The sequence below is a fragment of the Aotus nancymaae genome, unplaced genomic scaffold, assembly GCF_030222135.1.
Source record: "Aotus nancymaae isolate 86718 unplaced genomic scaffold, 86718_ANA_hifiasm-v0.15.2.pri h1tg000014l, whole genome shotgun sequence".
Lineage (NCBI taxonomy): Eukaryota > Metazoa > Chordata > Mammalia > Primates > Aotidae > Aotus > Aotus nancymaae.
In genome coordinates, this window is record NW_026988425.1 from 116,918,274 (window position 1) to 116,945,147 (window position 26,874).

Here is a 26,874-nt window from a genome sequence, read left to right on the forward strand (position 1 = left end):
CCACCCCCACCCTCTGACAGGCCCCAGTGTGTGTTGTTCCCCTGTATGTGTCTTAAAATTGCCCAGGTTTAAATAGCAAGCTATATGGTTACCCCTTAGGGCCAGCGGTGTGTTTGTAAAGGTTTAAAAACCAGTTCTCCAGAGAGATAAAAATACTATTTCCAGCATTTGCAAATTTCCATGGTGTAAATATTCCCACTGTGGCCAATGTGTTTCACTTACAGAATTCCTGAAAATTTAATAATTGGCTTCTGTGAGCTAGTAAGAGCTGGCTTTAGCACCATTGAAAGTAGCTCTCAAAATTAGCTGCACATTGGAATGACTTATGTAGCTTTAAATACACTGGATTCCACCTGCATTGGTCTGCACTGAGGCCTGGCATCAGGATTTGTAAAAGCTCCCCTGGTGATTCTGCTATGCAGCTAATTAATTTTGAGTACTCTTTCTCTATATACCCAGCCTATGGTAAGTGATCAATACAAAGTGGCCATTTCCATTGGATAGGATCTTCCTGTGACAATTTCTCTTGAATTACTTCCTCTCTTTTCTCTCTGACTTTAATGTAAATGTTAATAAGTACATTTAGGAAACTATTAAAACCAGAATTCTGTAAGACTTCTTGATTTGTGTCTTTCTTCACAGATCACTCCCCATTCGAAAATAAATGTGTTCTTCTTTCAACCTTTGTGCTATTCGCCTACCCAATTTTGACCACTCTTTCTATTTTTACTTCTTAGCTTTACCCATCCTGAAACTCTCTCCTTGAGAGTCTCATGTGATATGACAGCGGGAAACACAAAGTGTGGAGGTCACCCAGATGGATAGCGGGATCAAAATGTGGACAAGGCACCCGAGAATGTCCATGTCATAAACTACTGAGGATAAGAAGAAAGCAGGAATTCTATCACAGGCAGAAAATGGCAAACCACCCGCAAGGGACTGATGCCGTCTATGGGGACAGGAACAACTTGAAATTGATCAGGTATGGATTTGATATTTAAAGAAGTCTAATCCAGTTGTCGAAACATGTCCACAGAATCTGTAGGCAAGGATGCTATTCTAAGAGAAGGGAGTTGGTAATCACTGTTTTTCTGACCAATCTATTGTAAGGGGGAAGGAGTATTACACAAAAAATCTAAAATATAAGATTTTTATTTTCAAGTACTTAAAACTCCCTTCCTTCATTGTAGTGATAGACATTTTATTATGGTAAATTAGTCCCTGAAACTCTGTTCCTTAAGCTTCATAAATTACTTTCCTAGTCAAGCAGTAGTTCCTATACTGCATTCTGGATATTTCCAGAAGATACTGGTTTTAGAAAATAACAAAAGATGAATCCATTGAAGACTAAATGTATGAGGTTGAGATCAGTGTTTCACATTCTCAGTAGCTGAGGAAGCAGCTGCATCAGCATCACTTGGGAACTTGCTAGAAATGAGAGTTCTAGGGCCCATCTCAGACATAGTAAATCAGAATCTTTAGGGATAAGGACAAAAAAAATCTGCATTTAACCAGATTTCAGCTGATTCTGATGCAGGCTAATGTGTGAGAAGTACTACTTTTTTTTCTCTTTTTGCCTCGCTCTGTCACCCAGGCTGGAATGCAGTGGTGAGATCTCGGATCACTGCAACCACTACCTCCTGGGTTCAAGCAATTCTCCTGCCTTAACCTCCCGAGGAGCTGGGACTACAGGCATGTGCCACCATGCCTGGCTAATTTTTTGTATTTTTAGTAGAGACAGGGTTTCACCATATTGGCCAGGCTGGTCTCAAACTCCTGTAATCCCAAAGTGCTGGGATTACAGGCATGAGCCACCATGCCTGGCCTGAGAAGTACTACTTTTATACAGTCCCACTGCATAAGGACTCTTCTCCAAATACATGTTTAATTGTAAACTACTGACTTGTTTTACCCAACCACTACTTGGTTTTCTGGCCCATGCAAGTTATTCCCATTCAAGATAAGGTTAGCTCTCAGGTGGCAAGCTGTGCTATGTCATCCTCCTGTGCAAAGAGGAATGTTCAGTGTCCCTTCTTTAAAGTCCTAATATTGACTTCTGTCATATTTACATTCACATTTTAAGACCTATGTCATAGCAGCTGAGACATTGTTAAAACTTGTTAAAAGACTCAGCTCTAGATTATCAACACAGCTTTGCACACATGTTGATAAACCAAAGATATAAATTCTTCTTGAGAATACCTTTTTCAAGACTGATGAGGGAGCCTGGTTTATATCATAATGGGCATTATAGGAAAGAACAAGATAAGAAAATGGCATTTAGCACTTATCAAAATTTGGTGTTTTCATTTATGAATTATATAATTCAGTTTCAACACAACCTGTGTAGTAAGAATTATTTTTCCCAATGTATAGATAAAGAAGTTGAGGTTACACATAGAGTAATTGCTAGGACCAAAATGAGAACCTAACTCCCCTGTTAATGATATAACATGACTTCATGTTGCCCCAATTAGATTAACAAATAAGGCATTTGAGGAAGAGGCAATTCCAGCCATGAAAAGATTAAATCCAGAACTTGAAAATCTAGTGTACATTCAGTCTTCTATGACTTTTCCATCACCATGCTGAAATCTGCAGGGGACAAAGAGATTTCTAGCATGATCTTCATTCTCAAGGAACAAATCTTAGTTTAAAATGAGCCAGAGGACAATATAAGATCATCAAAACAAGTTCTGAAATATGTGGCACAGATGCAAGGAACTTTGGGACTCTGGAAAGGAGAAAGAGGTCAGTGTGGCCTGAAGGCCTTGAGATGGGATTTGTTGGAGGAAGTAGGAGTAAGACAGGTTTTGGAACTTGGAACTAAGTAATATTTAGACAGCTTGAGGAAAGCAGGCCAGGAGAGCTGCTCCTAGGCTAAGCAGATTTGTAATATGGCAGATCTTGTTCAATTGACAGATGATGAGATTAGGCTATTATTTCCTTCCTTCCAGGGAAAATTTATTGAAAGATGGCCTCCTGCAACTGCTTAAAATGCAACATGCTGCCCAGGTCCTGCTCAGACCACTGACAACTCAGAAGTTAACACTCAAGAGAGGAAACGTGAGTCAAGGCTGTTTGATGACTACCCCATGAAAAGAATCGGAATCACATTCCTCTTAATTCCTGTTTCTTTCTTAACAACGTTAAGTGTAATGTTAGCCAAGCTAATACATAATGTTTTGCTGTATAAAATGTTTTTTTTTTTTGTAGCCAGATGTAATTTTTTTTTTCTGCAAACCTGGGTTACTTTCAGTGTAGCAAAGTGTAGTACATGAGCAAAGGCTTTCAAGTCAAACAGAATTAATAATTAATCTCTGTCACTGAATTTGAGCTCATGGTCTGCTGGACAACTGTGCTGAGTGGAAAGGAAGTATCTGATGGCTAAGTCACTTGTCCAACATCAGACAGTGGCAGATCTGGGATTCAAACAGCCAGACTCCAAATGTGTTTCCTTTAACCACTTTTCTAACTTTTCAACTTGATCCCACACATCACCACTGGGAAAACTTAGGTAAGTCATTTGGGCTTTGGTTTTTTCATCTTTACAGTGGATAGACTGAGACCTTCTTCCCTAATCCCTCTGAAGATGATATTAAAAATACCCACAAAATCCCTAGTCCATTTACCTGCTCACACAGATTTACTGAGTGGGCGTCTCATTTCCATCCCATCGCCACCTTCTCTCTAGTTGTCCAGACACCCTGCTTGCCTGGCCAATGCCATCAAAGAATGGAACCTTCTTTTGATCCACACTTGGTGGCCAGAAGAAAGAGAGAGTCATTCTGGCATATTACTGTTTGATTTTATTTTACCTCAGGGAGTAAAAATAATGACTATCAATTATAGCAACATCAAGTAGAAGGTATGGCATACATTTCCAATGAGCTTAGATTTCTCTCAGATTCTCATACTTTTAAGATTGATTTTTAAATGTAAGCTTTGAAACTTAACCAATCCTTTAGATCTTTACTCAACAAGGGACTCTAAAGAAAATTCCTCAGTAGGAATTAATCATTTATTTTGAAACTACATATCTAATTTGTCTACTATGGGAAGGATATGGAAAGAAAAAAAAACCCAATTCTTTTTCTCTTTTGGAACAGCTGTGTTCCTAAACCACCAGCAGCTGCTTCACAAATTGCCTAGCCATTAAGTAATTATTTCCTCATCATAAGAGCAGCTGGAAGAGATAGTCTCTCTCCCTCCCCAGTGCAACTCCTACTTCCTTCTGCCTCCTCCTCCATCCTGTCTCGAAATGGGCCAGGCCAAGAGGTGTATGGTATTGGTTTTCTTTATGTAATTGAAGATTGGGATTAAGCACTCTGATAGCCGATTATTTTTCAACAGCCCTTAAAGGCAACAAAGGATGACTTGTGATGCTAGATCTCTACGTGATGTGAAATGTTGATGTCTAGGCATCTAGGCCACTTCCCTCATTTTGCTGGCAAGGAATTTAAGTGCAGAGAAATGGTTTGCTCAAGGTCCCATTTAGCAAGTGGCAGGGCTGAGTCCTGGATTCAGGTCTTGCCACTTCTGGCCCAGTGTTGTCTCCACTATCCATGACAATGGACCACAAACTTGCCTCGCCTTTCTAACAGTCATCTACTATCTGCTGACTGAAGAAACAGGTGCAAATGGGTAATGCTTTTTGTTTTGTCAAAAAAAAAGATAATGTTGAAGTTTTAGCAATTGCATATACTTTTCAAGAGTGTATAGACAATATAAAAACGCTTCATAAAACCGCACTACACACTCAAAAATATCAGTCAGTACCATCAATCTACTCCACACACAGTCAAGGAAAGTTCACATTTTATGGGTAAACAAAGAACTTTAGGGAAGGAAAATCTTCCAAAAAATTGTCTGGCCATATTTGGAGTTCAATCAATTCTAAGTTCTATCTCTATCCCCTAAAAATACAGTAATATATTTTGGTATTTTTATTTCCAAGCTTGCTCCTCTGGATGCATTTCATCTTGCTCTAATCCAGTGTTTCATAATGTGTAGTCCATGAAAACGTTGTGCATATTCTAAGGATCTAGGATAGAAATAGAAGGGAGGATGGGGTACTTGTTAAAAGTTCATATTCCTGGGCCTTACCCCAGACATACTTAATCCTAATTTCTGAAAGGTGGAGTGAGGGGCAAGGTTAGAAGTAGTAATCAGTATAATTTTCCTTTTTGTATCTGCCTCTATAACTCAGACAACCACCCTATCTTAGTCTGTTTTGAATTGCCATAAAGGAATACCGCAGGCTGTGTCATTTATAAAGACAGGAGGTTTATTGCAGAGAAAAGGGACTGCTTATTCACTGCTAGTGAGAATGTAAATTAGTTCTGCCATTGTGGAAAGCAGTTAGGAGATTTTCAAAGAACTTAAAATAGAACTGCCATTTGACCCAGCAATTCTGTTACTAGGTATATACCCAAAGTAATGTAAATTGTTCCACTATAAAAACACATGGACATGTGTGTTTATCTTAGCACTATTCACAACAGCAAAAACATGGAATCAACCTACATGCTCAACAACAGAGGACTGAATAAAGAAAACATAGTTATATATACATCATGGAATACCATGCAACCATTAGAAAAGAATGAGATCATGTCTTTTGCAGCAATATGGATAGAGCTGAAGGCCATTATCATAAGAAAATTCATGCAGGAACAAAAAACCAAATACCTTGTGTTCTAACTTGTAAGTGGAAGCTAAACATGGAGCACACGTGTACACAAAGAAGGAAACAACAGACACCAAGGCCTGCTTGAGGGAGGAGGGTAGGAGGAGGGTGACGATCAAAAAACTACATATGGGCCAAGTGCAGTGGCTTATACCTATAATCTCAGCACTTTGGGAGGCCAAGGCAGGCAGATCACAAGGTCAAGAGATCAAGACCATCCTGGCCAACATGGTGAAACCCTATCTCTACTAAAAATACAGAAAAATTAGCTGGGTGTGGTGGCAGGAGCCTGTAGTCCCAGCTACTCAGGAGGATGAGGCAGGAGAATCGCTTGAACCCCCAAGGTGGAGGTTGCAGTGAGCTGAGATTGTGCCATTGCACTCCAGCCTGGTGACAGAGCAAGACTCCATCTCAAAACCAACCAACCAACCAAAAAAACAAAAACAAAAACAAAAAACCAGAAAAACAAAAAACTACCTATGGATGCTATGCTTAATTCCTGGATGACAAAATAATCTGCATACCAAACTCCTATGGTATGCAATTTACCCATGTAACAAACCTGCACATGTGCCCCTGAGTACATGTTTCTTAACAACATGGGTGTAATATTATTCAAGCTAATATTTATGTTGCTTCAGACATTAAGTAGCAGATAACTAGGAGGAAGATGAGGCAAGTTCATGGCCCATGGTCATGACATAGTGGAGAAAACACTCCACTGGGCCTTTATTTCCCAACTAAAACAGAAGTTGGGAAGAAAAACAAGAAGAAGGGTTTGTTTGGCTCCTGAATCTGCAGGCTGTACTAGAAGCACAGCACTGGCATCTGCATCAGGTGAGGCCTCAGGCTGCTTCCACTCATGGCAAAAGGCAGAGAGGACCTGACTTTGTAGAGATCACATGGTGAGAGAGGAAGCAAGAAAGGGAGAAATGGTGCCAGGCTCTTTTTCACAGCTGTCTCTCACGGGAACTAACACAGTGAGAACTCAATCACGCCCTCCCCTCAGAAAGGGCATTTGTCTATTAATGGCGATCTGCCACTAGGACCCAGACATCTTGAATTAGGACCCACCTCCAACACTGGAATCAAATTTCAACATAAGATTTGAAGGGGTCAAACAGCCAAACTATAGCCCAGCCTGTAGACACAGTGAGGTAACTTCAGTGCTTAAAACCCACTCTGCTAGACTGCAGCTTCCATGGGTAACCCTCAGAATCTTTGCATCACCCCACGTGATTTCAGCTTGCTGTGAATTTCAGTGATGTTTGAGCCTTATTGACAGCTAACAACCACTTCTCTTACAAGACCTTCACTGTGGTCCTCACATGCTATGCCCACTCCCACAAGCTACTCTAGATACATTTGGCCAAATCATCCCTCCATGAGAACACCTCTGCTTTGATCAAAATACCTGCTGCTGGTGCTCTCAGAGATGTGAGAAGCTCCAGGGGTCCTACACTGACTTTTGCCATCACCACACTGCAAGATTAATACTGGGATCTGCTCGAAGTGAAGAGAAGGATCCTGTCTCTAGTTTGGGATTGCTTGTTGTCATTTGAGCTCAGGCATTTTACTCCTTGTCTCTGATCTCATGGAGTCCCTTGCACAGATGACTTCCTCAGCTTTCACCCCACTCTTCCTGTCCACTGGGGTCTGACTCAAGTCTGGGAACATACTGTATTATTTGCCCATAGCTCAGTCTCTGGCCCTGACACAACACCCCAAATACCCTCTTCTAGGTCCCCTTTTCCCATGGACAGAACTCTATCATACAGACATATGGGTTTTCTGTAACCTCAAAATTCAGCAGAAAGTCTGTTAATTCTAGTTCTGGTGCCAATGAAATATCCCCCTCCATTCATTTTCACTTGCAGGCATCCATTATTTTGAAAATTGCTTCGTGCCTTATATTCCCATTCCATTCACATATTAATTCCCACATAAATTGAAGTGCATGACAAACTACTAACAGGAAAGGAGAAATAAAACAGAGAAACATAAAAGGGCAGAAACAGAATTAGGGACATGAGAAAACTTTAAACGGAAACCACACAGAAATGGGGAAATAGAACTAAAAATACACAGAATAGACATGTGGGTAGGATAAAGCAAGGAAGAGGCACAAAGCAGGGAAGACACAATCGGGTAATGATAATAATACTGGCTAACATTTAGTGAGCACTGATGCCGCATCAGGCCCTGTGCTATGTGCTTTACCTGCAAAATCTCCGTTAAGCACCATCATAACCCTATCAAGTAAATGCTATTTGAATTTCCATGTTGCACAAGGCAGATGAGACTTAATCTGGCTGGGAACTCACAGTGTGTGGCTGTTAAGAGATTCAGGTACTTCCACACCTGTGGTAAATCTGCTACCCTGATCGCTGCAAGCACTCTCCTATGCTCTGGCTACTCCAAATCCTCCTCTGCGTCATCTCCCTTTCACTGCCCCCCACTTAGCCTGTTCCCCTCCCTGCTTTCACACAATCCAGTAACTCAAAGCTGAGCACCTGGTACAGAAGGAGTGCCCAGTACCTGCTCCTAGGCTGTCCTGCCATCTGCTTGAACTGGTTGAGCCTCAACAATTTTATCTATTTTGACTATCACCCCTGATTAGAAGTTAGTAAATTTTCCAGCTACAGTGGTCCATGAAGATACATTCTTAGCACCCCCCTGCAGTGGATGCCAGAAACCACAAATAGTACTGAATATATATTATGTATTTTCCTGTATATGCATACTTTATAGTAAAGTAATTTATAAATTCACCACGGGAAGAGATGAACAACAATTAATAACAAAATAGAATAATTCAGTTAAATAATTGAACACAAGCACTGCTGCAATACAATGGCAGCCAGTCTGATAACTGAGATAGCCGTTAAGTGACTAATGGGCAGGTAGTGTGCAGATATGCTGGACACGTGAATGCATCACGTCCCAGGCAGGATAGAGCAGGACAGAGAGAGATTTCATCATGCTGCTCAGAACGGTGCGTAATTGAAAACGTATGAATTGTGTCTTTCTGAAATTTTTCTTTTGGTGATTTCAGACTGTGGTTGACTGGGTACCTGAAACCACAGAACGTGAAACTGCAGATAAGGGGGGACTTCTGTACTAAGTGGTAAACGAGGATTTGAACTAGGGCAGAGAGTTTCCTGGCAAGAATAAGGGCCCGATGAAATGCATTGTACAAAATGATAGAAATGATGAAGTGAAAAATGTTAAAAACTTTAAAATGGTCATTTGATGAATGATTTAAAAAGTAAATGGCCAGAGAGGGTTAGGCAGGAACTGGAAAATGAGCAGTGACTGCCCCTCCCATTTTGTCCAATGGAAAAACTGACACCATAGTCTTCCCAGTCATCCCATTGGGCATGCCCTGGCTGGGGATGATCAGCCTTCACATTTCTACTCTCTCCAGCATTGGGGGGATTCCAGAATGATTTCCCACATAATGCTGATAGTTCATGGCAGCCACCATGATGGTAAATATACTAGAAAAAAGAACATCTGAAAACAATGTAAATACAGCAGCAGATGTGCTTAAATTAAGGAAACAGCAATAAAAAACTAGAGGCAGAAAGTGTTAAACCTTAGTTACCACACCAAACAATTTATATACTTCCTACCTACCAGACCTTCCTAACAACCCAGAGCTCTCTGGGTTGTTAAGTGCAAGCTATACATTATGCAGACCTGATAATGAAAATCTGCATTCCATAATTTGCAACCTGCTGGCTATGTTATGCCAAGTGCATGTTAAAGAAGGCATTCTTCAACCTAATTGGATGCAATTTTTCCAGTTCTAATTGTGTTATGAAAAATACCTCTATCTCATTCAAGCACACCAAGATCACTTTGCTTTTCCCCTAAAGCACACATCAGGAAAGCAAAGCAAAACTGATGACTTTCTGTTTTGCTATGCACCCAGGAATCCCAAATAGAAGTCTAATGGTGACTGACAAGCACTTTTTTTTCTGTGAGCCTCCAGGTCAGATGTTGGGAGATTTTTCTTGTTTCCAGGGTTGGGATTGCAAAGAATAGCAAGCTGGCACACATAGATAAGAGTCTCAACCAAGGGTGATTTTGTCCCCCCTCTACCCTACTCCCCAGGGACATTTGGCAAATGCCTGGTGGCATTTTTAGCTGTCCCATCAGGGAGGAGGGTACTTGTATGTAGAGAGTGCAGGCCAGAACTGCTGATAAACATTATACAATGTTCAGCACAGCCCTTCCACAAAAAGATATATTCTGTCCAAGGTATTAAGATTACCAAGGCTGAGAAACCCTGGAGTCTCAGGTAATATTAAAGGACACTGGATTAAACTTGTGTGTGAAAAGTCAAAGAGTTTCATTTGAAAAGACCACTGAATGAATATGAATAAGGGCCTGATGAGATACGTTGTACAAAACGATAGAAACGATGAGCTGAAAATTTTTAAAAACTTTAAAATCATCATTTGATGACTGATTTAAAAAGTAAAGGATCAGAAAGAGTCAGACAGGAACTGTTGACTGACAAGCACTTTTTTTCTGTGAGCCTCCAGGTCAGATGTTGGGAGATTTTTCTCATTTCCAGGGTTAGGATTGCAAATAATGTGTGTAAATGAAATATCTACTGTGTGCTCATCCATGGGAAGCATAGCTGATTTCCACCAATGCCCTTGCATGTGAGCTGTAGCCCCAGAGACCATGATCATCTTCTCCACTTGGAAGGGTGGAACTGATTAGTGCAGTGCATGGGTCCGCCAGGGCAAAGGTAGCCTATTCAAGTCCTCCAACAACAAAAGTGTCAAAGCGTCCGTGGCAAAAAACGTCCTTGGAGAGCATCGAGGAGAAAAAGTCAATATCTCAAATTCAAAAGAGTGGGAGAGTCCAAAGATGAGTGGCAAGGCCAAGGGTCCCGAGAATAATCAAACCAATGAGAACAGGCTGCAGCAATAAGTGGACATATTGCTGTGGGAAAGGCTTCTGCTAGGATATAGCAGGGTAGCTACAGACTATCCTCTTTGGATTCACACACACTCACACACACACACACACATAATCATGTACTGCATGACAATGTTTTAGTCAATGATAGACTGCATAGACGACGGTGGTCCCATAAGATTAAAACAGAGCCACAAAATTCCTAACAACTAGTGACATCATAGTCATTGCCATGTCACAGCTCAATGCGTTACTCACGTGTTTGTGGTCATGCTGGTGTAAACACACCTACTGTGTTGCCAATTGCAAAAAAACTGTAGTGCACACAATTATGTGCAGTACATAATACTTGATAATGATAATAAATGACTATGTTGCTGGTTTATGAAATACATACTATATTTTTATTGTTATTTTAGAGTGTACTTATAAAACAATTATTTTAAAACAGCCTCAGGCAGGTCCTTCAGAAGGTGTTTCAGAAAAAGACAATATTATCAGAGGAGATGACAGCTCCATGTATGGTTTTGCCCCAAAGACTTTCCAGGGGGACAAGATGTGGGAAAAGAGAGTGATATTGATGATCCTGACCCTGTGTAGGCCTAGGCTATGGTGTGTTTATGTCTTCATTTTTAACAAATACTTTAAAAAGTAAAAAAAGAAATTTAAAAATAGAAAAAAGGTTTAGAATAAGGATATAAAAAAGGAACTAATTTTGTATAGCTGCACAATGTGTTTGTGTTTTCAATGATATTACAGAAGAGTTAAAACGTTTTAAAAAAATTAAAAAGTTTATAAAGTAAAAAAGTTATAGTAAACTAAGGTTAACTTCTTCTTTTTTTTTTTTTTGAGACAGAGTCTTGCTCTGTTGCCTAGGCTGGAGTGCAGTTGTGCAATCCTGGCTCACTGCAACCTCCATTTCCCAGGCTTAAGTGATTCTCCTGCCTCAGCACCTCAAATAATTGGGACTACAGGCACGTGCCACCACATTCGGCTAATTTTTTTTTTTTTTTTTTTTTTTTGAGACGGAGTTTCGCTCTTGATACCCAGGCTGGAGCGCAATGGCGCGATCTTGGCTCACCGCAATCTCCGCCTCCTGGGTTCAGGCAATTCTCCTGCCTCAGCCTCCTGAGTAGCTGGGATTACAGGCACGCGCCACCGTGCCCAGCTAATTTTTTGTATTAGTAGAGACGGGGTTTCACCATGTTGACCAGGATGGTCTCGATCTCCTGACCTTTTGATCCGCCCACCTCAGCCTCCCAATAAAATGTAACTCTTAACAAATATAAAATGAACATACGTAAAGGTTTTCTTTATCATTAAGTAATGAGGGAACCAGTAAGGTATTACAGTCAGTATGAGGGAGAATTCAAACAGCACACACATATCCATGCAATCAGAAATGCTGAAATAAAATCAATATGGAATATGTCAATAGTTACTGGACAAATAATACATTTCATTCTACTGGACAGCTTATTTGCATTCCTAGGAGAAAGTCATTTGCATTCGTATAAGCTTTCCATACATTACAGATTTATAAAATGACTCAAAAGCAGTACAGGCCCCTATAGAATTGGGTAACACGGAAAAGCAGCTAAACAAGACACCTAGTAATTATCATTTTATCCATTTCAAAGTATTTTCACAATTTTTCCTGACAGAGATAACACTTTAGGAAAAATATCCTCACTTAATTGAGAAGCCATGTGAGAAATAATGTAACTATTGCCCCCAAACTAGCCCTGGCATCTTATCCCCTCCTAATTGCACACTACCCGGCATCAGGAACCAGGACATAACCTGATGACTCTGTCTCTCCTTTCCCTGTCATACAATACACACGCCACCTGTTCACTTTTTTCCACCCCTTACTGTCCCATACCCATGTAGATGTTCTTTTTCCCATTCTCCTAAACTTCTTCAAAGATTCTGTCTAGGAAGGCTTATCTCAAATATCTCCTCATTGAATAACAATAATGATGATAATAAATGCCACAAATTGATACCTTATCTCTTTAGCTCACCACCTCACCTTCACAACTGTCCTCATTGCAGTTTTACAGATGGGGAAACCGGAGCTGAGAGAGCCTGAGTTATTTTCGTAAGGTCACAAAACTATTATGAGGTGGTAAATGCTTTACTACCATGAAATAAAAAGATTTTCCCTCTCTTAGAGCTTCAACGCTCTGCCCATGTGCTCATTGAGCTTTTTATCACATACCACCTATAGCTGTTTGTCTAATAGCTCTCCCATTTCTTCTTTTTCCTCTTTCTTTGCATAACCACATCCTCCCTGCCTCAAAGTTACCTGTATGTCTGCTCCTCATGAGAAAGCAGATACCACGTCCTATACACGCATGGGTCCATATATAGGGTAAGCTTTTACTAAATAGAACTGAAAGGTGAGTTTTACAACAATATAAACACAAATATATTAATGTCATTCTATTCTCTTTTGTACATTACCTGTAGCAAACTAACATGTAGGTATTCAATAATATTTTCTTCAAATTTGATCTTCAAGAGAAATTGGAAAAGAAAATCAGAATTTCTAAAACATGATTCCACAGGAAAAAATGCTTTTTAAAAATCTTTAATTTTAAAATTAAAGACAGGTTTAGCTATAGGCAAAATAATAAGCATGATGAATGAGGATAGGTGATTTGGTCTCCTTACTCAAACTTTGCTGTCTGAGTTCCCTGGGCTCTTAGAGGCTCAAAGTATCCCGGGCTGGATGGAATCTGATATATTCTGTGAATGTGTGCAGTGTGAGTTGACAATGGATGCATTAGTATGGTATCTCAGAAAGTATTCCTAATATCAGTACCTCTTACCCTCAAAGGACATGTTCATAGCCAAACGCCAGGGACTTAGGTAGAGGAAACATTTGAGAAGAGGAGAGTTTTTATGAAGTTTCCAAACTCACTCTAAATATGTCAGGTAATTTGACCTCGTGTGAGAGAGAGGCAGCTGGTTGTGGGAAAACTCAAGTCTGGGCTGGGCCCTAATGTGTTTCCTTCCTATGGAATGATCTTCCCCAAGTTACGCAAATCTTTCAGTCCCAGTCTTCATGCTTAAATGAAAATGATATCTGCCTGCTGCAATTGCTTAAGGAATTAAATGGAGGTTTTCTCTATTGGCATGTATGTTCATGTCCCAATACACACAGAGGGCAACCATCAGGCAGTGAAGGCCGATTCTATCCCGCCTCTGGTTAGTTAATACGATTTCTGAGCCTGCCAGAATCCCTTCCGATGAAATGAAACTAAGGGAGAGAAACACCCCAAGGCCTGGATGCCTGGAAAGATTTTAGCTAATGAATTTTCAGTTTATTTGTTATAAAAGTGAATTTGGTCTGATTGAAACAAAGTATTCGCAGCTTTTCTGTGCTTTAAAATGTCATTACAAAAATGCAATTCTTTTTAAATATCTGTATTTAGACTTCATTTTCTAACTTCAATCAACCTCAGGCCTTGATCAAAAAATGCTTAGTAATGTTTTGTCTTAGGAAGCATGAATAAAAATGTTACTACCATGGATTTATTTGACATCTGAGGACACATATATAAATAATTCAGAAGGTGAAAGTCATTGCTGAGGTCCATTTGTGATTAATAAGCCTAGAGCCTTATCAATAACATAATTTGAAGACTCTCAGCAATCTCCCACTGAATGTCTCCTATTCTCAAAGTCAGCACATTGATAATGTAAATAGTGGTCTTTTTCCTTTCTAACTTACTGAATTTATTTTTCCTCATATTCCATTCTTTGAAGAGTAATACCTTCAGCCATGTAACAGGAGTTACTTTCTCCTCCTGTCCCTCTCTTCATCACCCTCTCTATCTCAGCAGGTATCTACTCCAGCTCCTTATATCTTTAATTTGTTTATAGAATGCAATCCATTTTCACCATCAGCTTGGCCATTTATTCTTTAATTAATGAATATTTGTTGAATCTATACCATGTTCAGCCACTCTCTAAGATAGTTGGAATGCATCAGAAAACAAAACCAAAACACCCCCTGTCACGGAGTCTACATTTTAGCAGGGACAGTGGGACAGTAGACTTAATAATCAAGTAAATTATTTTACCATGGGAGAAGGTGATAAGTGCTGTGGGGGAGTAAAGAAAAAGTGGAGCTGGATAAGGAAGAATAGGAGTGCTGAAGTAGGTGACAATTCAAATATGGTGGTCAATGTGACATTTGAACGAAGACTTGCAGAAGGTAACATAGTTCTCTATACAGATATGTAGGGGAAAAACATCCCAGGCTAAAGCCACAGCTATTTCAAAGGCCTAAGACAAGAATGTCCTTGCATGTTGGAGGGAGGGTCAGGGCACCACCATGTCTGGAGCCAAGTGACAACTGGAGAGAGTCCTGGGAGATAAAACAGAGAGGCCATTGGGCCAGATGATGTAGGGATTCATGGGACATTGTATGGACCATATCTTTTGCTATAATTAAAATGGACACCCTGGAAAGTTTTGAGATGGGCAGTGAGTGACATGAACTGACTCTGGCTTAGATTTCAAGAGAACCGCTGGGCTGCTGCCTTAAAAATAGTCCTTAGGGACACAAGAGCCTAAGCAGGAATCCAAATTAAGAGTCTGGTGCAATACTGCAGGCAAGTTAAGGTGCCTAGGATCGAACATAAAGTTGGTAAGAAGTATTTGGATTCTATTTAAATTGAAGCTTCCACCATTGTATGATTGCAGAATGCCCCCCATCAGTTCTTCTCTCCAGTCCCCCACCAACTCCTCTTCCCACATATCCTTCTTGGTTGCCATCTGCATGATCTATCCAAACCATAGATCTGATAATACCTCCCCTTTGCCTAAGCATTGCTACAGCTCTCTAAGATGAAGACTAAACTCTTTAGACTGGAACAGAGTCCTACAAGGTGCCGCCAGCTGCATCTCTCCGTGTGTAGTTGCCCTGCTCCTCTCAGACTGTTCCAGCCACCATAAGCCATGGCTCCTTCCTCCAGCAGCCAGCACCTTATGGGGCCTCCACGGCTCTCTTCATGCTGTCATCTCTGTACCATGTACATATTTCTTCACTCTCTAGCCAGAAGAGTCTTGCTTTTCTGCCATATACAGCTTAAATTTGCCAAAAGAGAGGGACTGCCTCTCTTTTATTCAGAGTACTTTACATATATGTACTAATTTCTATTTCTTTTTTAAGACACAGTCTCACTGCGACACCCAGGCAGGAGTGCAATGCTGTGATCTCAGCTCACTGCCACCTCTACCTCTGAGGTACAAGCGATTCTCCTGCCCCAGACTCCCTAGTAAGTAGCTGGGACTACAGGCATGTGCCACCATGCCCGGCTAATTTGTGTATTTTTAGTAGAGATGGGGTTTCACCATACTGGCCAGGCTTGTCTCGAACTCCTGACCTCAAGTGATCTGCCTGCCTCTGCCTCCCAGATTGCTGGAATTATAGGCATGAGCCACTGTACCTGGCCCTAATTTCTAAATTTATACAGAAATTATCTTATTTTATCTTAATTATATGTTTATTTGCCTTTTTTCCCACTATAAACTGTACTTGCCTTAATGGAACAAAATACCTGCTGTTTGTCTTCCTAATATAGAGTCCAATCTATGACTACGTAGTCAATAAAAGGGAATGAATCACTGCAGGACAGTATTTCCTGGTATTGAGCTCTGTGCACCAGAGATCACACTGCAAGCAGATGGGAGCTGACTAATAAAGACAAGCCCAGAAATTTTGGTCTAGCAACATTAGCCACTGATTTGGAATTTATTTCAGGTACGTTGAAAGTGACAATTTGGACCAGGCGCAGTGGCTCATGCCTGTAATCCCAGCACTTTGGGAGGCTGAGACATGGGGATCACAAGGTCAGGAGTTCGAGACCAGCCTGACCAACTTGGTGAAACCCTGTCTCTATTGAAAATACAAAAATTAGCCAGGCATGGTGGTGTGCCTGTAATCCCAGCTACTCAGAAGGCTGTGGCAGGAGAATCACTCGAACCCAAGAGGTAGTGGTTGCAGTGAGCTGAGATCATGCCACTGCACTCCAGCCTAGCTGACAGAGAGAGACTCCATCTCAAAACAAAACAAAAAGAAAGTAACAATTTGATAAGCTCTTTGGGATATTGAGTATCCCATGTGATGGAATCAGGTTTCAAGCAAATCAAAAAACAAATGATAAAGAAAATAATCTACTTCACAGAAAGTATTGCCTGTCAGGGTTAATAATATTAGCACATTGGGGGGTGTGTGTGTGTGTGTGTGTGTGCGCGCGCATGCATGTGTGTGTGTGCGTGCGTGTGTACCTTGATCTTGTTATTGCTTTAGGAAATGATTCATTTTTAGGCCATTTTTTCCCTTTTATTATCATTTTTATTGATACAATAAAACACCAGAAGTATAATAGTTTGTGCATTCTGAACATTGTGTTCAAGATCACTGATTTTTCCAATATTCTAGAGTTTTGTCTTTCTGATTCTTATTGTCAGTTTAGGAGACCATGGATGAGAAGAAGAGCTTTGAATAGTTCATTCCAAGAATTCTAAAGGAAAAGCAATAAAGATTCTATTTCCAATTGATGAGGAAGGCTTCACTATATGATTCTGAAACATCTATCTAGCAACCTAGAGCCAAAGAAAGTTAAATCTTTACCTCATACTTGATACTAAAAGTCATTACTGATGAACTAAATATAAAATATAAAAGCATAAAATAATAACAAATATTAGTGAAATTTTTGTAAGTTTTGGGCATGAAAACTTTTTTTTTACATAGGACATCCAAAGCAGATGTGAAAATGAAAATATTTATAAATTTAAATATGTGAACTGAAATGTTGTTATGCAAACATCATGGATTAGTCCATGTTCAGGGAATTGCAGATCAAAACCACAATATGATACCATCTTACTCCTGCAAGAACGGCCATAATTAGAAAATCAAAAAATAATAGATGTTGGCGTGAATGTGGTGAAAAGGGAACACTTCTACCAGTGGAATGTACACTAGTGCAACCACTATGGAAGACAGTGTGGAGATTCCTTAAAAAACTAAAAGTACAATTACTATTTGATCCAGCAATCCCACCAGATCTATCCAGAGGACAAGAAGTCATTATATGAAAAAGATACTTCTAAATATACAGTCATGTCATCTGCAAATAGAGACAATTTGACTTCCTCCTTTCCTAATTGAATACCTTTTATTTATTTTTCTTGCCTGATTGCTCTGGCTAGAACTTCCAATACTATATTGAACAGGAGTGGTGAGAGAGGGCATCCTTGTCTGTTGCCAGATTTCAAAGGGAATGCTTCCAGTTTTTGCTTATTCAGTATGATATTGGCTGTGGGTTTTTCGTAAATAGCTTTTATTATTTTGAGATACGTTCATTCGATACCTAGTTTATTGAGAGTTTTTAGCATAAAGGGCTGTTGAATTTTTTGAAGGCCATCTCTGCATCTATTGAGATAATCATGTGGTTTTTGTCTTTAGTTCTGTTTATATGGTGAATTATGTTTATAGATTTGTGTATGTTGAACCAGCCTTGCATCCCCGGGATGAATCCTACTTGATCATGACAGATAAGCTTTTTGATGTGCTGTTGCAATCGGTTTGCCAGTATTTTATTGAAGATTTTTGCATCTATGTTCATCATGGATATTGGCCTGAAGTTTTCTTTTCTTGTTGAGTCTCTGCCGGGTTTTGATATCAGGATGATGTTGGTCTCATAAAATGATTTGGGAAAGATTCCCTCTTTTTGGATTCTTTGGAATAGTTTCAGAAGGAGTGGTACCAGCTCCTCTTTGTACGTCAGGTAGAATTTGGCTGTGAACCCATCTGGATCTGGGCTTTTTTGGTTGGTAGGCTCTTAATTGCTGCCTCATCTTCAGTCCTTGTTATTGGTCTAGTCAGAGTTTCAACTTCTTCCTGGTTTAGGCTTGGGAGGGTGCAAGTGTCCAGGAATTTACCCATTTCTTCCAGGTTTACTGGGGCCTCGGAGGCAACGCCACACATCTACAACCATCTGATTTTTGACAAACCTCAAAAAAACAAGCAATGGGGAAAGGATTCCCTATTTAATAAATGGTGTTGGGAAAACTGGCTAGCCATGTGCAGAAAGCAGAAACTGGCCCCCTTCCTGACACCTTACATTAAAATTAACTCCAGATGGATTAAAGACTTAAACATAAGACTTAACACCATAAAAAACCCTAGAAGAAAACCTAGGCAAAACCATTCAGGACATAGGCATAGACAAGGACTTAATGACTAAAACAACAAAAGCATTAGCAACAAAAGCCAAAATAGTCAAATGGGATCTAATTAAACTCTAGAACTTCTGCCCAGCAAAAGAAACAATCTTTAGAGTGAACCGGCAACCAGTGGAATGGGAAAAAAATTTTGCAATCTACCCATTTGACAAAGCGCTAATATCCAGAATCTACAAAGAACTAAAACAGATTTACAAGAAAAAACAAACCCATTCAAAAGTTGGCAAAGGATATGAAGAGACACTTTTCAGAAGAAGACATATATGAGGTCAACAGACATGAAAAAATGCTCATCATCACTGGTCATTTGAGAAATGCAAATCAAAACCACATTGAGATACCATCTCACTCCAGTTAGAATGGCGATCATTAAAAAATCTGGAGACAACAGATGCTGGAGAGGATGTGGAGAAATAGGAACACTTTACACTGTTGGTAGGAGTGTAAATTAGTTCAACCATTGTGGAAGACAGTGTGGTGATTCCTCAAGGAATTCCATTTGACCCAGCAATCCTATTACTGGGTATATATCCAAAGGATTATAAATTGTTGTATTATAAAGACGCATGCACACATATGTTCATTGTGGCACTGTTTACAATAGCAAAGACCTGGAACCAACCCAAATGTCCATGGATGATAGACTGGACAAGGAATATGTGGCACATATACACCATGGAATACTATGCAGCCATAAAAAACGATGAGTTTGTGTCCTTTGTAGCAACATGGATGAATTTGGAAACCATCATTCTCAGCAAACTGACACAAGAACAGAAAATCAAACACCGCATAGTCTCACTCATAGGCAGGTGCTGAACAATGAGAACACATGGACACAGGGAGGGGAGCATGACACACTGGGGTCTGTTGGGGGTGACTAGGGGAGGGACAGTGGGGGGTAGGGAGGTTGGGGAGGGATAACATGGGGAGAAATGCCAGATATAGGTGACAGGAATGGAGGCAGACCACATTGCCATGTGTGTACCTATGCAACAATCCTGCATGTTCTGCACATGTACCCCAGAACCTAAAGTGCAATAAAAATATATACGTATATATATATATATAAAGAAAGAAAAAGATACTTGCTCATGCATGTTTATAGCAGCACAATTCACAATTGCAAAAATGTGGAACCAACCCAAATGCCCATCAATCAACAAATGGATAAAGAAACTAGTATATATTTACACAATGGAATACTACTCAGCCATAAAAAGAATGAATTAATGCCATTCACAGCAACCTGGATAGGATTAGAGACTATTATTCTAAGTGAAGTAACTCAAGAATGGAAAACCAAACATCGTATGCTCTCACTGAAATGTGGAAGCTAAGCTATGAGGACACAAAGATGTAAGAATGACACAATGGATTTTGGGGACTTAAGGGGAAAGGGTGGGAAGGGGGTAAGGGATAAAAGACCACAAATCGAGTTCAGTGTTTATTGCTTGGGAGATGGGTGCAAAAAAATCTCACAAATCACCACTAAAGGACTTATTCATTTAACCAAATACCACCTGTTCCCCAAAAACCTATAGAAATAAAATAAAAATTAAAAAACTGCCTGAAACTCAGTAATTTATAAAGAAAATAGGTTTAATTGACTCACAGTTCAGTATGCTGGGGAGGCCTCACCCGTGGCAGAAGGCAAAGGGGAAACAAGTCACCTTCTCTGCAAGGCATCAAGAAAAAGATGAATGCAAGAGGAACTACCAAACACTTACAAAACCATTAGATCTCGTGAGCACTCACTATCGTGAGAACAGCATGGAGAAACAGCCCTCATGACTTATCTGCTGCCACCTGGTCTCTCCCTAGACATGTGGGGATAATGGGGATTATGGGGACTAATTTTTTTTGTTGTTGTTGAGATGGAGTCTTGCTCTCTTGCCCAGGCTGGAGTCTAGTGGCATGATTTCGACTCACTGCAACCTTCGCCTCCCAGGTTCAAGCGTTTCTCCTGCCTCAGTCTCCTGAGTAGCTGGGATTACAGGTGTGCTCCACTACACCTGGCTAATTTTTTTACTTTTAGTAAAAACGGGGTTTTACCATGTTGGCCAGGCTGGTCTTGAACTCCTAACTTCACATGATCCACCTTGGCCTCCCAAAGTGCTGGGTTACAGGCGTGAGCCACCTCGCCACCACTCTTCTCCATTAGTCTATGACTACATGAGAGGAAGAGTCATGCTTATTTTTCTAACCTATATCCCAGACATGTCATACAGTGGCTAGTACAAAATAAGATCATAGTAAGGGATAAATGCATTAATGAGTGAATAAAGGAATGAATCAATGAAATAACTAATGGACCCTCAACAAGCTGCCTAACATCTCTGAATCTTATTCACCTATCTACAGAATTATTATGAAGACAAAATGAGAAAACACATGTCAAGGCACATTATAGGCATCACTTAACTGAAATTGACATACTGCTCATGGCGAGTCTCACATCCCTCCCTCTCTGTGAATTATACTTGACAGAACTCTGAGTAAGCACTGCTCATGCACAACTGCACACTCACCTCTGCAGACTGGCCTCCACGACCCAGACTTCAGCAACATTCACTTTTTAGATTTCAAAGTTTAACATAACACTGAGAAAGATGACTACCTGGTTGATTTGATTGCCTAATCTTTTTCTGTGCTAAGGGTAAGCAGAGTTCACAAGCTTAAAATCCTCTTCAACCAGGAGTCTAGGGGATAGAATCTTATTCCAAAAGACAGTTTATTTTAATGTCAGGGTGTGTCAGAGACACAGCTGAATGTTTAAGGCCAAGGCCATGTGTGTGTTTTAGCATCCAGCACATGTGCTTGAATACTCACACCCCAACACACACGTAACATACATCCAAAACAAGGAGAAAATAATAAATTCTGGGTGGCCCTGGTGTTTGGAGAATGAATAAGATAAGCCATTCTGATTGCCAACCTTGAGAGCAACCAGGAGACTGTGCCTTTCTGAAGATTCTGACAATTATTTAGGTTAAAAAAAAAAAAAAAGTATTTAAAGGATTACAGAAAAAAAAAAATCCAACCCTGATGCATCCTTGATTATCTTTCTGTCTCTTTCATTTTGAGCCACACCTACAACAAAGTTATTGAATTGCAAAATAGTCAAGGAGGCTTAAGGAATTAGAGGAATATATAGAGGCCAGGAAAAGTGAAGACGGCAACGGGAAGGGTGGCAGATTTTCATAAATGTCTGTTATGGTAAGCACTACTATGCCAGCACTGGGGTGAAGGGGCTTGCACCCCACCCATCCCCACCCATTCCCAGCCAGAGCTGTCCAGACGACAGACTATGTAAATTATGGGGTGGCTTGCCAGCTTTCAGCTGGTGTGATTCAGCATCTGCAATTAATTGGAATTCTAAAATCTTCCCACCTCCCTTTTCTACAGCAAACATACCAAATTTAATTAGCAAGAAAGTAAAAGGGGATTGAGCAATTCTCTGCTGTGTTTGGCCAAGTTCATCAGTTCATTCAAAGCAGCCCAAAACAAAAACAAAACAACAGATGAAGCTTTGTGACCGAGAGAGCAGGTTTGAGAGTGCAGATGGCTTACTTTAAAATTTACAAAGTTTTCACTGAGTGAAAAAAAAAGAAAATATAAAAACAAAAATATTTAAAATCAAACATTTATGACCCAACTATACTTGCTGTCATTTTTTTAAAAAAAGTAACAATTCACGTGATTGTGCTATTTAAGAGCAATACCTGTTTTGAGTTTCTAGTATTTCTTTTAACTAAAACATTATTTTCATGTACTCCATATCTCTATCAATTTATCTTTGTTTATATGTTTTTCTTTTTTCTGTCTTCTTTTTTCTTTCTCCCTCCCTCCCTCCCTTCCTCCTTCCCTCCCTCCCCTCCCTTCCTCCCTTCCCTTTCCTTCCTTCCTTACTCCCTCCCTCCTTCTCCTCCCTCCCCTCCCTCTCTTCCCCTTCCTTCCTTCATTCCTTTCTTCCTTCATTTCTCCTTCCTCCCTCCCTCTCCTCCCTCTGTCCCCTTCCTCTCTTCCTTCCTTCCTTCCTTCCTCCTTCCTCCCTCTCCTCTCTCCCTCCCCTTCCTCTCTTCCTTCCTTCCCCCCTCCCTCCCTCTCCTCCCTCTTTCCCCTCCCTCTCCTCCTTCCTTCCTTCCCTCCTTCCTTCCTCCTCCCCTCCCCTCCTCCCCTCCCCTCTCCTCCCCTCCCCTCTCCTCCCCTCCCCTCCCCTCCCCTCCCCTCCCCTTCCCTTCTTTTTCCTTCCCTTCCCTTCCCTTCTTTATCCCTGGAGTGCAATGGTGAGATCAGCTCACTGCAACTTCACTTCCTAGGTTCAAGTCATTCTTCTGCCTCAGCCTCTTGAGCAGCTTGGACTACAGGTGCACACTACCATGTCTGGCTAATTTTTGTATTTTTAGTAGAGACAAGGTTTCAACATATCGGTCAGGCTAGTCTTGAACACCTGACCTCAAGTGATTCGGCCACTTCAGACTCCCAAAGTGCTGGGATTACAGGTTCCATCTTCTTTCTTTCAAAAGGTCTATAATCAACTTTTCAAAATGTGTTATTATGAGAATTTTATTTTTTTTATATTTTATTTTATTTTAAGTTCTAGGGTACATGTGCAGAACTTGCAGGTCTGTTTCATAGGTAATTGTGTCCATGCTAGTTTGCTCCATTTATCAGCCCATCACCTAGGTAGTAAGCCCCACATGCATTAGCTATTTTTCCTGATGCTGTCTCCCCACCAGCCCCACCAACAGGCTCCAGTGTGTCTTGTTCCCCACTCCGTGTCCACGTGTTCTCATTGTTCAGCTTCCACTTACAAGTGAGAACATGCAGTGTTTTGTTTTCTGATCCTGCGTTAGTTTGCTGAGGATAATGACTTTGAATTCCATCCATGTCCCTGCAAAGAAAGTGATTTCATTCCTTTCTATGACTGCATCATATTGCATGGTGTATATGTGCCACATTTTCTTTATCCAGTCTATCACTGATGGGCATTTGGGTTGATTCTATGTCTTTGGTATTGTAAATAGTCCTGCAATGAGTATATGCATGCATGTGTCTTTGTAATAGAATGATTTATATTCCCTTGGGTATATACCCAGATAAGGGATTGCTGGGTCAAATGGTATTTTCACCTCTGGATTTTTGAGGAATTGCAACACTGTCTTCCACAATGGGTTAAATTAATATACTTTCCCATCAGTGGTGTAAAAGCCTTCCTTTTTCTCTACAACCTCACCAGCATCTGTTGTTTCTTGACTTTTTAATAATTTATTCTGACTGGCATGAGATGGTATCTCAATGTGGTTTTTATTTGCATTTCTCTAATGATCAGTGATGCTGAGCTTTTCTTCATATGTTTGTTGGCTTCATGTAGGTCTTCTTTTGAGAAGTGACTGTTTATGACCTTTGCCCACTTTTTAATGGGGTTGTTTTTGTTCCTGTAAATTTGTTTAAGTTCCTTGTAGACTCTGGATATTAGACATTGAAATTCCTACTGGGTGGCCCTAATTCCCACTGGGAGGCCCTATCTCGGCTCACTGCAACCTCCGCCTCCTGGGTTCAAGTGATTCTCCTGCCTCAGCCTCCAGAGTATCTGGGATTACAGGTGCAGGCCACCCCAACCGGCTAATATTTGTTTATATTTTTGGTAGAGACTGGGCTAATTAAAACCAGAGTGTGGGCATCATGGCTCACACCTGTAATTCCACCACTTTGAGAAGCTGAGACTGGAGAATCATTTGAGGCCAGGAGTTTGAAATCAGCCTGGGCAACATAGCAAAACTCCATATCTACAAAAAGTTAAAAAATTAGCGAGCACACTGGTGCACACCTGTAGTCCAAGCTACTCAGGAGGCTGAGGTGGGAGGGTCATTTGAGCCCAAGAGTTTGAGGTTACAATGAGCTATGATCACAGCACTAAATTCCAGTTTGAGCAACAGAGTGAGACCCTCTCTTTAAAAAAAAAAAAAAAAAGGACCTAAAAACACATAACTAAATAAATAAAATTATAAAAGGAAGGAAATAAAGGAAAATGCAATGAGTAGAAAACAGTTACAAACATAATAGATATTAATCCAAATCTAAAAATACAAGACCGAATTATACCTTGTCCACTAGAAACCCACTTTAAGCCTGAACAACAAGGCAAAACCCTGTATCTACTAAAAAATACAAAAATTAGCCTGGTATGGTGGTGCACGCCAGTAGTCCCAGCCCCTCAGGAGGCTGAGGAGGGAGGATCACTTGAACCCAGGTGGTGGAGGTTGCAGTGAGTTGAGATCATGCCACTGCACTCCAGCCTGGGCAACAAGTGAGACCCATCTTAAAAATAAAAAGAAAGAAACCCACTTAAAATATAAAGACACAGATAGGTTAGAGAAACAGAGAGAGAGAGAGAGAGAGAGAGAGAGAGAGAGATGGAAAAGTATATACCATGATAACAGCAATAAAAAGAAGGTTGGGGTAGCTATAATAATTTCAAAAAAAGCAGAGTTCAGAGAAAAAAATTTCAGAGATGAAGAGGAGCATTAAATAACAAAGCCATCAGTAATAGTCCAATTCTCCAAGAAAATATAAGCATGGCTTTTAATATGAATGTTTGTAACAACAGAGCATCAAAATATGTGAGACAAAACCGACAGAACTCCAAGGTGAAATACAAAAAATCACTATTGTAGTCAGAGACTTAGGCTTCCCTAATTCAGTAATTAGTAGATCAAGTACATGGGACATTAGTCAGAATATAGTTGAGCTGAACATTACTGTCAAACAACTTAATCTGAATCTGAAAACAGCAGAATACACATTGTTCTCAAGCTCCCATGGAACTTTCTACAAGATAGACCACACCTTAGCAAATTTTAAATAGCAGAAGTCATACAAAGCATGTTTTCAGACCACAATGGAATTAAACTAAAAATCAATAATATAAATATAGCTGTAAAATATCCAAATGTTTGAAAACACGCCTAAATAATATAGTCAAAAAATCTCAAGAGAAATTTTAAAATGTTTTGACTTAATGAAAACGGAAATATAACCTATTAAAATCTGTGGGATGAAGCAAAAGAGGGAAATTTAAAGCATTAAATGCATATATTAGGAAAGAAGAATTTTAAATCAATAATCTAAACTTCCACCTGAAGAAACTAGAGAGAGCAATTTAAATCTAAAAGAAGTAGAATTAAAAAAATAATAAATTCAGGGGCAAAAATACATGAAATTGAAACAGAAAAACAATAGGGGCAAATCAATAAACCCAAAAGCTGTCTCTAGAAAAGACCAATCTTGCTTATACTTAATATTCAGAGCTTTTCCCTAAAGCTATTCTTATTTAATATTAGTCTTAATCTTCACTTAGTAACAGTATGGAGGAGAATTGATATGTGGATTTCTACCCTTCTCTGAGGTTTTATTAAACTAGTGTTTACCTACTCTTACTTAGTATTATACCCAAACCTGTGTGACTTTAAGGTCAACCTCAAAGGTTCCCCTCACTTCCAGTGAGTTTTGGACATGGGATGGAGCTGGAAGTCTTCTACTTTCGTGGATATTTTTGTTGTCAACATCTGCACATCTCCAGACAGAAAGAGCAATGAGAAGCTGTTTTCAGAATTTTGCTGATGTTTCTGGTCCCTTTTTATGCTTTCATGGGCTGTAAAATTAAGAACCACCTGTTGTGTCACCTCACAGAACTGTATATTCTGGAAAACCTAGCTTCTCTTTCAATGGCCACAGAGGCAGCATCCACCCACTCTTTCTATCTTTGAGTGCTCCTAGTGCTCCAGACTTATATTTTAAGTCTGTTGAATGAACAATTTTTAAACCTTGGAGCAAGAAAAAAAATTAAGATTTGTCTTATCTTAGCCTCCTAACCCATTTGTTTGTGAACCACGTTAACATTATAAACTTTCGCCCTCTCTTTGTGGGTAACAGCTGTGGACGTTGAGTCACAGAGAGGTAGGTGGTGGGGA